The following is a 10,701-nucleotide window of genomic DNA, read 5'->3' on the forward strand; positions in this document are numbered from 1 at the left end:
TGGGGCGCCCGGGTGACTCGGTTAAGCGTCTGACTCTTGATTTCAGCTCAGGTCATGATCTCACTTTGTGAGACCTCACTTTGCGCTGACGGTGCGGAACCTGCTTGGGATTCTCTCTCTCTCTCCCTCTCTCTCTGCCCCTCCCCTCCTTGCTCTCTCTCTCTCTCTCTCTCTCTCTCTCTCCCTCTCAACATGAAAAAAAGAAACTTAAAAAAAAAAAAGAACAGACAAAAGAGATCTGCATTCCTGACAACGCTGAGCTGCCATCAACCACGTACTGCCTACACACCTACTAAAATCCAAGAAACCAGTTCTTTCTTGTTTAAGCGCCTTGACCGTGGCTCTTTGTTAAAGCAGCTGAACTGTATCTTAACCGGCACAGATGTTCGTTTCAACATGGTTGATAGGTTGTATGTATGTGTGTATTGTTCTTAGTTCACTAATCCTCTCACGAAAAATCTGCACAATCACCACAGAAAAAGTCACTGCAGAATCTCTGCTCCTTCTGCTGTCCCGTCTCCGGCTCGAGCTTTTTGTCAGCGCCAACAGCAGCCATTAAGTCCCCCTTGACTTTCTTCATCCTGTTCTCGCTCTCCTTTCGCTCTTTCCCTGAGGTCTTTTTCTTTCTCACACAGGCCGTGTCTTGCAAGTCTATGTTTGGGTTCACTTTGCTTTGCGTCATCCAAGGAATCGTAAATCACGCCAAAGCCAGTTGTCTTGCCACAGCCAAAATGGGCTCTGAATCCAAATACGAAAATGACATCTGGTGTGGGCTTGTACGCTTTGGCTAGTTTTTCTCGACTTTCCGTCTCAGGTACCGTTGCCTTTGCGGGCTGAAGAACATCAAGGAGCATCTGTTTGTGCCACTGAGGTAGTTGGTTGGTCCTGAGCTTCTTGGTCCGGATGGTTATGGTGTCGTCCACGATGGTGGCTGAGCTTCAAGCAGCCAGGGAGGAAAAGCAACTTGTTCATTATTTTAAGATTTTATTTGTAAGTAATCTCTACACCCAACGTGGGGCTCGAACTCACAACCCTGAATCGAGAGTCACATGCTCTACAGACTGAGCCAGCCAGGCACTCCAGGTCATTTTGTTTTTAATGGAAACGCCAAAATGTCCATCCAAGAGAGAGTGACAAAAGATGCCATGCTGACTGCACGACTAAGTACATGAAGTGATTACAAAAAGGATGAATGTATGTGTATATACACCACCTCGGAACGATGTCCCTGATGTAATGTTAAAAGGAAAAAGACAGGGGACAGGACAGTGTAGAAGATGCTGTGATTTGCCGGGTTTCCAGGGACAAGTCTTTCCTCCCTCTCTTGGAGAGGCTACAGAGGACACAGTCACCCTCGCCTCAGACAGAGTCGTGGTCTGAGGACAGAGGCCCAGCATTGTGGCAGCCTTTTTGTGCCATGTGGGAAGACCCTAGAGCGGGTGAAGGGGGCAGGGGAGCAAACATTGAGTGGAGCCTGAAGAGAAAGGCCACACACACAAAAGACAGAAAAAAGAGAACCAGGTCTGAGAGGACAGCGAGTGGCTGCACCAATCCTTAACTGAAGTCAGCGTGTGATCTGGATGTGTGGCAGTCACTAAACCTTCAAACTCCATTTTGCATATTGGTTTAAGTCCCTTTTAGCTAGGTTTTCTTTCACTCCAAAACAAAGACTTTTTTTTTTTAATGTTTATTTAGTTTTGAGAGAGAGAGAGATCGTGAGCAGGGGAGGGGCAGAGAGGAGAGGTGAACAGAGGATCCTAAGCAGCCTCTGTGCTAACAGCAGAGAGCCCGATGTGGGGCTCGAACTCACAAACTGTGAGATCATGACCTGAGTCGAAGTCAGCCGCCCAACTGACTGAGCCACCCGGGAGCCCCAAATGAACATTCTTTATAGTAAGGATATTTATTACAGCATCATTTATAAGCAACATATTAGAAAATCTAAATTTCCTTTAAAAAAAGGATTAAAGAAGTAATGGTACTTCTAACTGTGAAATATGGTGCCACCAACATTTAAAAAAAATAACTATCTATGATAGGAAAAGACATACATACCCAAGATAGATCATTAAATGAAAAAAAGAAGTGCACATTATGTAAAGTACGCTATCATTTGTGTGAGGAAAAATAATGCATAAACTTACATGTTTATAAAAATGCTCGAAATATCTCTCAAAGGATACTCAAGAAATTGATAACAATGGGGGCCTGTCCAGCTAGGAAACTGAGAAGGATGTTTATTTTTCACTGTATGCCCTTTTTTACTTTTTAAATTTTATACCATGTGGATGTAATGCCTGTTCAAAACATAAAGTTGCTTTAAAAATTTTTCTTTAAAGAAAGAAAACTCCTAACTGATGGAGTAGGCACACAGGAATATTTATAACTGTCACACGCACCCGCATGCAGAAAGTCTGGAATGATACGCGGACTGCCAACAGCGGTTACCCCAAGGAGAGGAGTTGGAGCGCGCATGCGGGCAGCCAGGAATGATTTCCCAACTGAAAGGTCACTCCACGCTGACATTTACTGCAAGGCAACGTTCTAAACTTTACAAGTATCAAGTCATTTTACCCTTGCCCAAGATGCTGAGGAAGATCATCTCCATCACCCTAAATCAACAGGTGGGGAAACAGAGGCCGGGAGAGGTTAGGCGGCCTGCTCAAAAACCCGCAGTTAGTGAGAGGCAGGGCTGGGATTGGAGGGGGGACGGTTAAAGGCCTCACCCGCCTGCGACATTAACCCCACCTTGCTGGCTCCTGGGCGGGGCTTTGGGAGCCACAGGAAAACCCCTTCCTGCCCTCTTGTCGCTGAAGCTCTTCCCACCCCACAGAAAGGGTGGTGGCCCCAGCCCGGGGTCTTCCTTCTTTCCTCTTGCATATTGCTGCCAGAAATCACTCCCCGCCCCCCATCTTCATCACAGCTGGAAAACAGGCCCCTGGAGGCTAGCAGGGCCCCCACCAAACTGCACTGTGTTTAAACTCTGCTCACATGCCCCGTCTACCTTGGGAAATGTGATATAAAAGGTTACCAGCAAGTCCTAGTGCTGACGAGGTTAGGAGGAAGGGGATGTTCTGGTGGGACGACTGTACAAAATCCAACCCGTTTAGGAATGCACGTACTTTCAGAACCAGCCATTCCGCTTTTAGGACTGTATCCCACGGAAATACCTGAACAAGTTGCTGACGGCAGGCTGCGTGCCTATAAGAGTCACAGGCCATGGACTTCTATGCACCTGTCAAAAGGAGTAAAGTAGGTCTGACTTATGAACAGGCAGGGAGTGTACTGTTTAAAAGACAAGCTGTAGAGCATAACCCAAGTTTTAAAAAAACAAGAAAAGCAATGTATATAGAAACCTGTATATATAGAAAATGGTCTGAAAGGCTATATACCAAAATGATAATGGCAGGAAGCAGAATTAGGGAGGAAATGTGAGGAAAGGGAGAACTTTTCATTGTTTTTTAATCGGTATATTTCAACATTGTCCATATCTTTACAAGAATAGTTCTGTTGTGTGGGGCCCCTGGGTGGCTCAGTCGGTTAAGCGTCTGACTCTTGATTTTGGCTCAGGTCGTGACCTCACGGTTCGTGGGTTGGTACCCCGTGTCAGGCTTTGCAATGACAGCGTGGAGTCTGCTTGGGATTCGCTCTCTCTTTCTCTCTCTCTCTGCCCCTCCCTCTCTCAAAATAAATAAACTTAAAAACTGATACGTATTTAAAAAAAAATATTTCAGTTGTGTAATTACATATAAAAAAATTAGTACCAATACACAAACTTTTTGTGGCCCAAGCGGCAGCTTGCCCACCGTTCCTCCTCCCTTATCTCTCCCTCCTTTCCACACAAAGTCTTGTCTGCTCCTTCTCGCATTTGCTATCTTTGGACCTCAGACTCCTGAGCTGGCTGCAAGACCCCAGAGCCCCTCCAAACCACACTCACTAATCCCTCTCTAATCTCAGCTCCCCAGCAGCTCAAACCGGCTGCTGTCTCCTGTGGGAGGTGGGCAGGAGTCCCCTTGGTTGATGCCCATCATAAAAAGAGGAACACAGAAAAAAAAAAAGGAGGAGCAGCTGTGGCCTATGGATACTCAGAGCTCTAGGACATGGGGCCCAGATTCTCCCAGGGAAGCATATTTCTTCCTCTCCTTCCTGACATACCCAATGCTATCAGAGCTTTTTCTAAGAATTTTCTAAGGGAGAGTGTTGGTCAAAACCATTCTGAGTCCCACACTCTCCCTTGGCAAGTAAGGACCCTACATCCAGGCTAAGCCTTTGCCGCCTGCTTCCCTCCAAGCGGGGTCCCTTAACAGTTTCAGAGTCCGAACACTCACTTTGTTAACTGCTCGGGAGAGGGACTGCATCAGACAAGCAGCCGTCTACACCCGTGGTTCTCAGGTGTGATGGTACACTGCAATCACCGGGGGAGATTTGCAAACTACTGACATCTGGATCCTACCCCTAGAAGTTCTTTTTTTATTTTAACTGGAAGGTGGCCTGAGCGCTGGGATTTTGTTACTCCCCAGGTGTCCCTAATGTGCAGCCATAGCTGAGAACCATTAGTTAATGTGATGTGTGTGTGTGTGTGTGTGTGTGTGTGTGTGTGTGTGTGTGCACCTGCTGTGTGCATATATAACCCATGTGTGGAAACCTATATACACACACAGAGTGCAAAACTGGATCTCCCAGTACACAAAGTAACATGTGCTGCTGAGGTCACCAGCAGAGCAAGACAGCCCCAAAGAAGTGTGATATTTAAAAAATGAAAAGGTCATCCTGGGGAAAATCAGAGTCTTTTTTGGGCATTTTTACTTATTTTCTGATGTGGTTTTCTCGCATTACATGGGGGGGGAGGGGAAGGGGCCCACAATCCTTTCCAAGCTGAGCCCTGATCTGGCCCCACACATTCACAAAGAGGGCTGTTTGCCCAGAATTATGCTCGGGTTTTCTGGTAGAAGCGTCCAGTCCCTCTGAGGGAGGGATAGGGCACATTGTCGCCTGGTTCCCCCAGGGGAATGCCCCAGAGTCCTGACACTGGGCTGAGGGTCAGAGGAGCCCAAGTGAGTGGTGTTCTCAGTCCTCCAGGGGCCCAGGGCTTGCCCGCCCCCCATCGGAGTGACGGGAGTGAAGGAAGTGTGCTCCTATACTTGTGAGTGGCCCCAGGTACCTGGGGCTCTGGCCTCAGGGTGAGGGGTGCACACGTATGAGATGTACACACAGGCCGGCCTAAAGCAGATGAGAGTTGGCCAACTTGCAGGTCATTTCCACATCTAAGCCTGATGAATCAGGTATACAAAGCGAATCAAGACGAAGTCCTTGTGAAAGTCCTGTGAGGAATTGATTAGTTGATTTTGATCTGGGCAGTCAGGGAAGGCTTCCTGGAAGAGATAAAATTTGAACTGTGCCTTTAAAGATGAGCAGGATTGAAGAGAGAGAGGAGAGAAAGAAGCCAGGGCTGTCCCATTCCTTCTCTCTTCCACTTCTCCTCCTTGACCTCAGAGAACCAGGCTCTGACCCAGGAGCCTGCTGCAGCCCTGAGAAGACAGAGGGCTCTGGGGGTGGCTTGGAAAGAAGGCAAAAGATCCCTCCTTCTCACTGACCTCCTTATGCGATTATCAGCCCCACAACCGAGCTAGACCATGCACACCTAGACCAGTGGGGCTCAGTCCTGTCTCCTCTGACCCGTCTTTGAGGCCCTCAGTCTTCTTTAGAAACCCCCATGCCCAGCCCTCGGCACCAGCTCCAGGTCAAATCTGGGACAAATGCCTTTAGGCCGTCCCTGTAGGCCTTGGAGCCAGAATCTGAACCTACAATTGCTTCAGAAAGACCTGGAGAGCTTTAAAATCTCCGGAGGCCAGGACCCCAGCCCACACGGGCAGAATCTGACCGTCCTGGGATGGGGCCTGTGCTTCATGAAGGGTCTTCCAGAGTTGCTGATGGGCAGCCAGGATTGAGAACTGTGGCCAATGCCAAAAAGTAGGGGAGAGACAGCTGCCCAGGGGAAAAGCTCAGAGGCCCTGAGACAGGTGGAGTCAAAGGCCCAGCCGGGAAGGGCTCTGTAGGAAACAAATGTGCGGTGGACAGCCCCTGAACTCTGCCTCTGTGCCCCAGGCTCTCAGGGCGGGACCAGGGACAACTGTTCACCACCAACCGAGGGAAAAGACACAAAGGCCCCCACAGAGGGCCTCCTGTTTTCTAGGGTCGGTGCCTCCATGACAGCAAAGACTATCTCTGTTCACCACTGTCTCCCCAGTGCCTGGCACATAGTAGATACTCAGTAAATACCTGCTGAGTGAAATGGCTGGATTAAACTCCAGCCCTTCTCCTGTGTCAGGACTGTCTCAGCTTTCCGTCTGTGGGTTTCTTGAACAGAACAGAGTCAAATAGTGAAGCTGAGGAGAACTTTGAGAAAGCGGGGAAGGTGTCTGGCCTGGCTTCCCCCTCCACCCTCCAACTGACTCCGCTTCCTCGGGGTTGTGGACTCAGGAAGTAAGTGGGGGGAGCCGTGGGCTGCCCACAGCTGCCCTTCCCAACCAGAAGGCTGGAGGGTGGAGGAGATGCGGGGAGAAGGGTGCAAGCAGAGAAGAAGAGTGTGCTGGGAGCAGGCATGGCCGCTGGCACCCCTGAAAGGTGTTATTTGATTGTCTAGAAAGAAAGGGGAGAGCCAAGGGAAGGCCCCCGCGTGGTTGCTGGGCTCCCCGGGATCTTGTTCCAGAGCCTCGGTGGAGAGGATCCAAAGCCCTGCCACTCCGCGTCCCACACCTGTGGGGGACCCACCCCAGGCGCATCCACTCAGGCCTGGAAACACTTCCCTACAGGGGCAGCCTGGTCCCAGCCTCAGGGGTCTGACATTCCCACACTCCCAGACCTCCAGACCTCAGCCTCCAGACGTGGCCCATCCATCCCTAACACACACACCCTGACGACCACCACAAGAAAACGTGTCCTGCCCAGAGGGGTCCTGCCGCCTCAGGGGTGGGGACAACTCAGGGCCACTGAGGGGCTCTGCCAGTGGCATGCCTCCAGACCTGCAGGGGGCACAGGCAGCTCTTGGCCCCAGAGCCTCTCCCGGGGAGGGGCAGGGTGCTGGTGGGGAGAGCTGGCCGCAGTGCTGCCCTGACATGTGGCCAGGGCCACCATCGTGCGGGCACAGACTGTTAGAGTTGCAAAGGCCCCGGATTTCACAGGCAGAGAAACTGAGACCTCAGGAGACTTGGCTGAAGCCCTGTAGTTGGTGGGTGCAGAGCTGGGACTCAGACCCGGCCGCCCACCTTCTAGAGGAGGGCTCCTGTACCGGTCCACCTCGGGGCCTTTGGCCGGCAGCCCTGGGCGGAACCAGTTACCTGGCTTGGCATATGCCTTGCTAAAACAGTTTTCTGGAACATCGTATAAATCAATCAACAGGCCTCCCTGCGCCCCCTCTACCCAGCTTGCTGCACATAGGACTTGGCCACATCTTCCCCTCCACTCCTCAGAGTCTCTCTGCATCAAAACCATTGGGCTGCTTGAGTAAAATGCAGATTCCTGTTCCCCTCCTGACTTGCCAAATCAGAATGTCTGAGGGGGGAGCCCAGGCATCTGCCTTTTTATCTAATACCCTTCCCCTACCCCCACAACTATCCTCAGCCCGCTCCCCCAAATTTGGCCAATATGCCTGTCAAAAATGCATGTCCGTGGGTGCATGGGTGGCTCGGTGGGTTAAGCATCCGACTCTTGGTTTCGACCCAGGTCATGATCTCATGGTTTGTGGGTTCGAGCCCCGCATCTGGCTCAGTGCTGACAGGACGGAGCCTGCTTGGGATTCTCTCCCCCTCTCTCTCTGCCCCTCCCCAATCACATGCACCTACGCATGCTCTTTCTCTCTCTCTCAAGATAAATAAACTTCAAAAAATAAAATAAACTTCAAAAAATAAAGTAAAATAAAGTAAAATAAAATAAAATAAAATAAAATAAAATAAAATAAAATATGTCCAGACTCATCCTCCAGAGATTCTGCTTCGGTAAGGTGGAGGTTGGGCCTAGGAACCTGCATTTGTTGCAAGCATTCTCCCGGACCACTGGGAAGTACTGCTTTACCAATTGGGGCAAGTTTTGTAATGAATCCTAGGAAGTGTCTACAGATGGGCCTGGGCGGTAGTAGCTGAAGACTGTGTAGGAATATCTTCCTGGGATGGGATCCCTAGATTTTACAAATTCCTCAAAGAGGTATCTGACCCCAAACAGGTTACAAACAAGGAGTCTTTGTCCTACAGGGATGTATGCAGAAGAGGGAGCCCCTAGGGGGTGTCCCTCTGGGTCAGCTATGACTGGAGGCCTGGGCTCAAATGGCCCCCTTAACCTGTGCCCACACCCCAGGCCCGCCTGAAGCCTGAGGTGAGGCCTGGCTTCCCACAGTCGTTTTGTCCACCCCAGACACCCCGCCTGTCTCCCATTCCTCCCTCCCCTGCCCTGCCCTGCCCCTTCCTCTCCACTCTAGCAGTCCCCTTAGTTAGGATGCAGCCTTGTGCCGGATGGGGATTTCAGAGGCAAAGCCATGACGGTGCTGTGATCACTTGTGAGCTTTGGTGTTGGGCACGCAGCCCTCCTCGCCCGTGAGGGCAGCTGTGTGTAATGTGTTTAAGTCTGTGAGAGTGGGAGGGAGGCTCGGCTCTGATATTGGAGACTCACGCCCAGTTAGGTTAACCCTTTCCTGCTAAGAGCCAGCCTCTGTCTCCCTGCACGCCTTACCACTCCAGCTGCCACACTCCCTGTGGGAGTGACCTTCAGAGAGTGGGGTGAGTGTGGAGAGGAAGTGAGGCATAAAGGAAAGCATCACTCTCCATCTAAGTAGTAGTGGCAATTTCTCTCCCTGGTGTCTCCACCCCAACAGGAGATGACCTCGTGACAATGATGATAATGACGTGACACTCTTTCTATGGCCCGTGGGTGCCTGCTTTGGAAAGCTGGCTAGTCTTTAAGGGTTCAACTGTGTGTGTGTGTGTGTGTGTGTGTGTGTGTGCTTGCGTGTGTGGTATACAAATGCAGATGTGAACGTGCTTTGGGGGTGCTCACAGGGGCCGGCAGTGTCACCTCTGAGAATGCCGTACCGGTGGGCACAGGCCTGGAAGCAGACTCATCAGGTCTCAGGTGAGTGTGTATTTCAGCTTTTTGTAGCTATATTTGTTTGTCCTAAGCAGGGTGCACAGTGGGGCCAGCCCCTCTGGCCAGAGGTTTATTTGAAAGTCATCTCGAATGAGCACGATGGCCTCTCCATAGCCTTGGCACCCCAGGAAGAGCAGACTGCCCTTGACCTTTCATCACACTTGGAACCCCAGCCTTGTCTGAACACTGGGAGGTGTTTCAAAGTCACCCGCAGCCCCTCTCATCTGTGAGGATCTGAATGCAGGCCTGGGTGTGAACTCAAGGCTGGTCTTGGGGCAGTGAGCAGAGGAGAGGGCAGGCCAGAGGTGGTTCTGACTGGAGGCTGCCCAGGGCTGCCACTGGAGCCCTCCAGCTAGCCGATGGCCAGGCTGGAGTCAATCCCTCCCTGCCCAGGGCTGCATTCTGCCCCACCACGGGCCCCCCTGCCCCCCCCGCCCCCCAACTTCTGCCAGCTAGTACACCTTTTCCCCAGGGGTGAATGAATGGGACAGGTGAAAGGCATTACTTGTCCTTTTCCTGCCAACTCTTCCAACCCTTGGCTTACCAGAGGGATAGCCTCCAAATCACAGACCCCAGATATACCCCAGACAGCAAGCTTGGCCCATTTCTAGGCAGCCATGGGCATTGCCTTATTGCCGCACTCCCCGCCTCACTCACAGCCCCACAGGGGTGAGCCCTGCCTGTTGGATCACCATCATATTCCAGTCCCCAGCACAGGGACTGCCCAGGCACCATCTTCAATGTTGGAGACCCCACAAGGAGAATGGCCCTTCCGAACCACCCGAGCTCTTCCATTCTTCCCCAGCTTTTACTCAAGATTCAGACTCAGCAGTTTCCAGTAGGGCCTGAACGCATCCACGCTGGGCCTGTCTGCCTTCACACTGCGTTGCTGGTGTTCCAAGGCTTTCCTCCATGATGTTGGCATTCCAGAAAAGGACAGATAGCCAAGAATGGAATTTCAGGTAGTGGAGTGCAGTGGTTATGAACCTGAACTCAAGAAGTTCAAATTCCAGATCTTAACGCTGGGCAAGTCAGACAACCTCCTGGTGCCTCCAAGTCCTCATCTGTAAAAGGGGGAAATAATAACATTCACCTCAGAGTTGTTGTGAGAATGGAGTACCTGTCACCTAATGTATATAAGCATAAGCATGCGTGGCTATTATAATTTGTGGTGTTTCTAGGGGCAGATCTGTCAAATCGTCTGCAAAGGTGCTTTCTTATCTCATGAAAGGCTAACCCAGCCAACTGGCCAAGACTCACTTTCAGAGAGCTGGTGGAGGGTGTGTCTGATCTAGGTTAGGAAATCAAGGCCTTTGAAATGTAAATGAGGATCGTGTTTTGACCCAGCTAGTTCCCAGGGAAACGAGAGTGGAAGCACCTTTCCCCTGGGAAGAGGGCCGGAAAGCCCTAAGGTTGTGGGGGAAGGGCAGGAGGGGAGGCGGCAGGTCATCAAACAGCTCTGTGGAGAACTGAAGAAATCCGTGATGTGCCAAGCCCAATCCTCCCATTGTACAGATGGAGAAGTCGGGGCCTTGCCCAAAGGTGAGGATTTGCATCCTCTGAGAC

The 10,701-nt window shown here is 51.1% G+C and overlaps 1 pseudogene; it reads right to left on the minus strand.

The window, feature by feature from the left end:
- Positions 1 to 392: 392 nt before the first annotated feature.
- Positions 393 to 2,608, minus strand: LOC115517090 (annotated as a pseudogene).
- Between the last annotated feature and the right edge of the window lie 8,093 nt (positions 2,609 to 10,701).

Source organism: Lynx canadensis, chromosome B3 (assembly GCF_007474595.2).
Source record: "Lynx canadensis isolate LIC74 chromosome B3, mLynCan4.pri.v2, whole genome shotgun sequence".
In the NCBI taxonomy this organism is placed as follows: Eukaryota; Metazoa; Chordata; class Mammalia; order Carnivora; family Felidae; genus Lynx; species Lynx canadensis.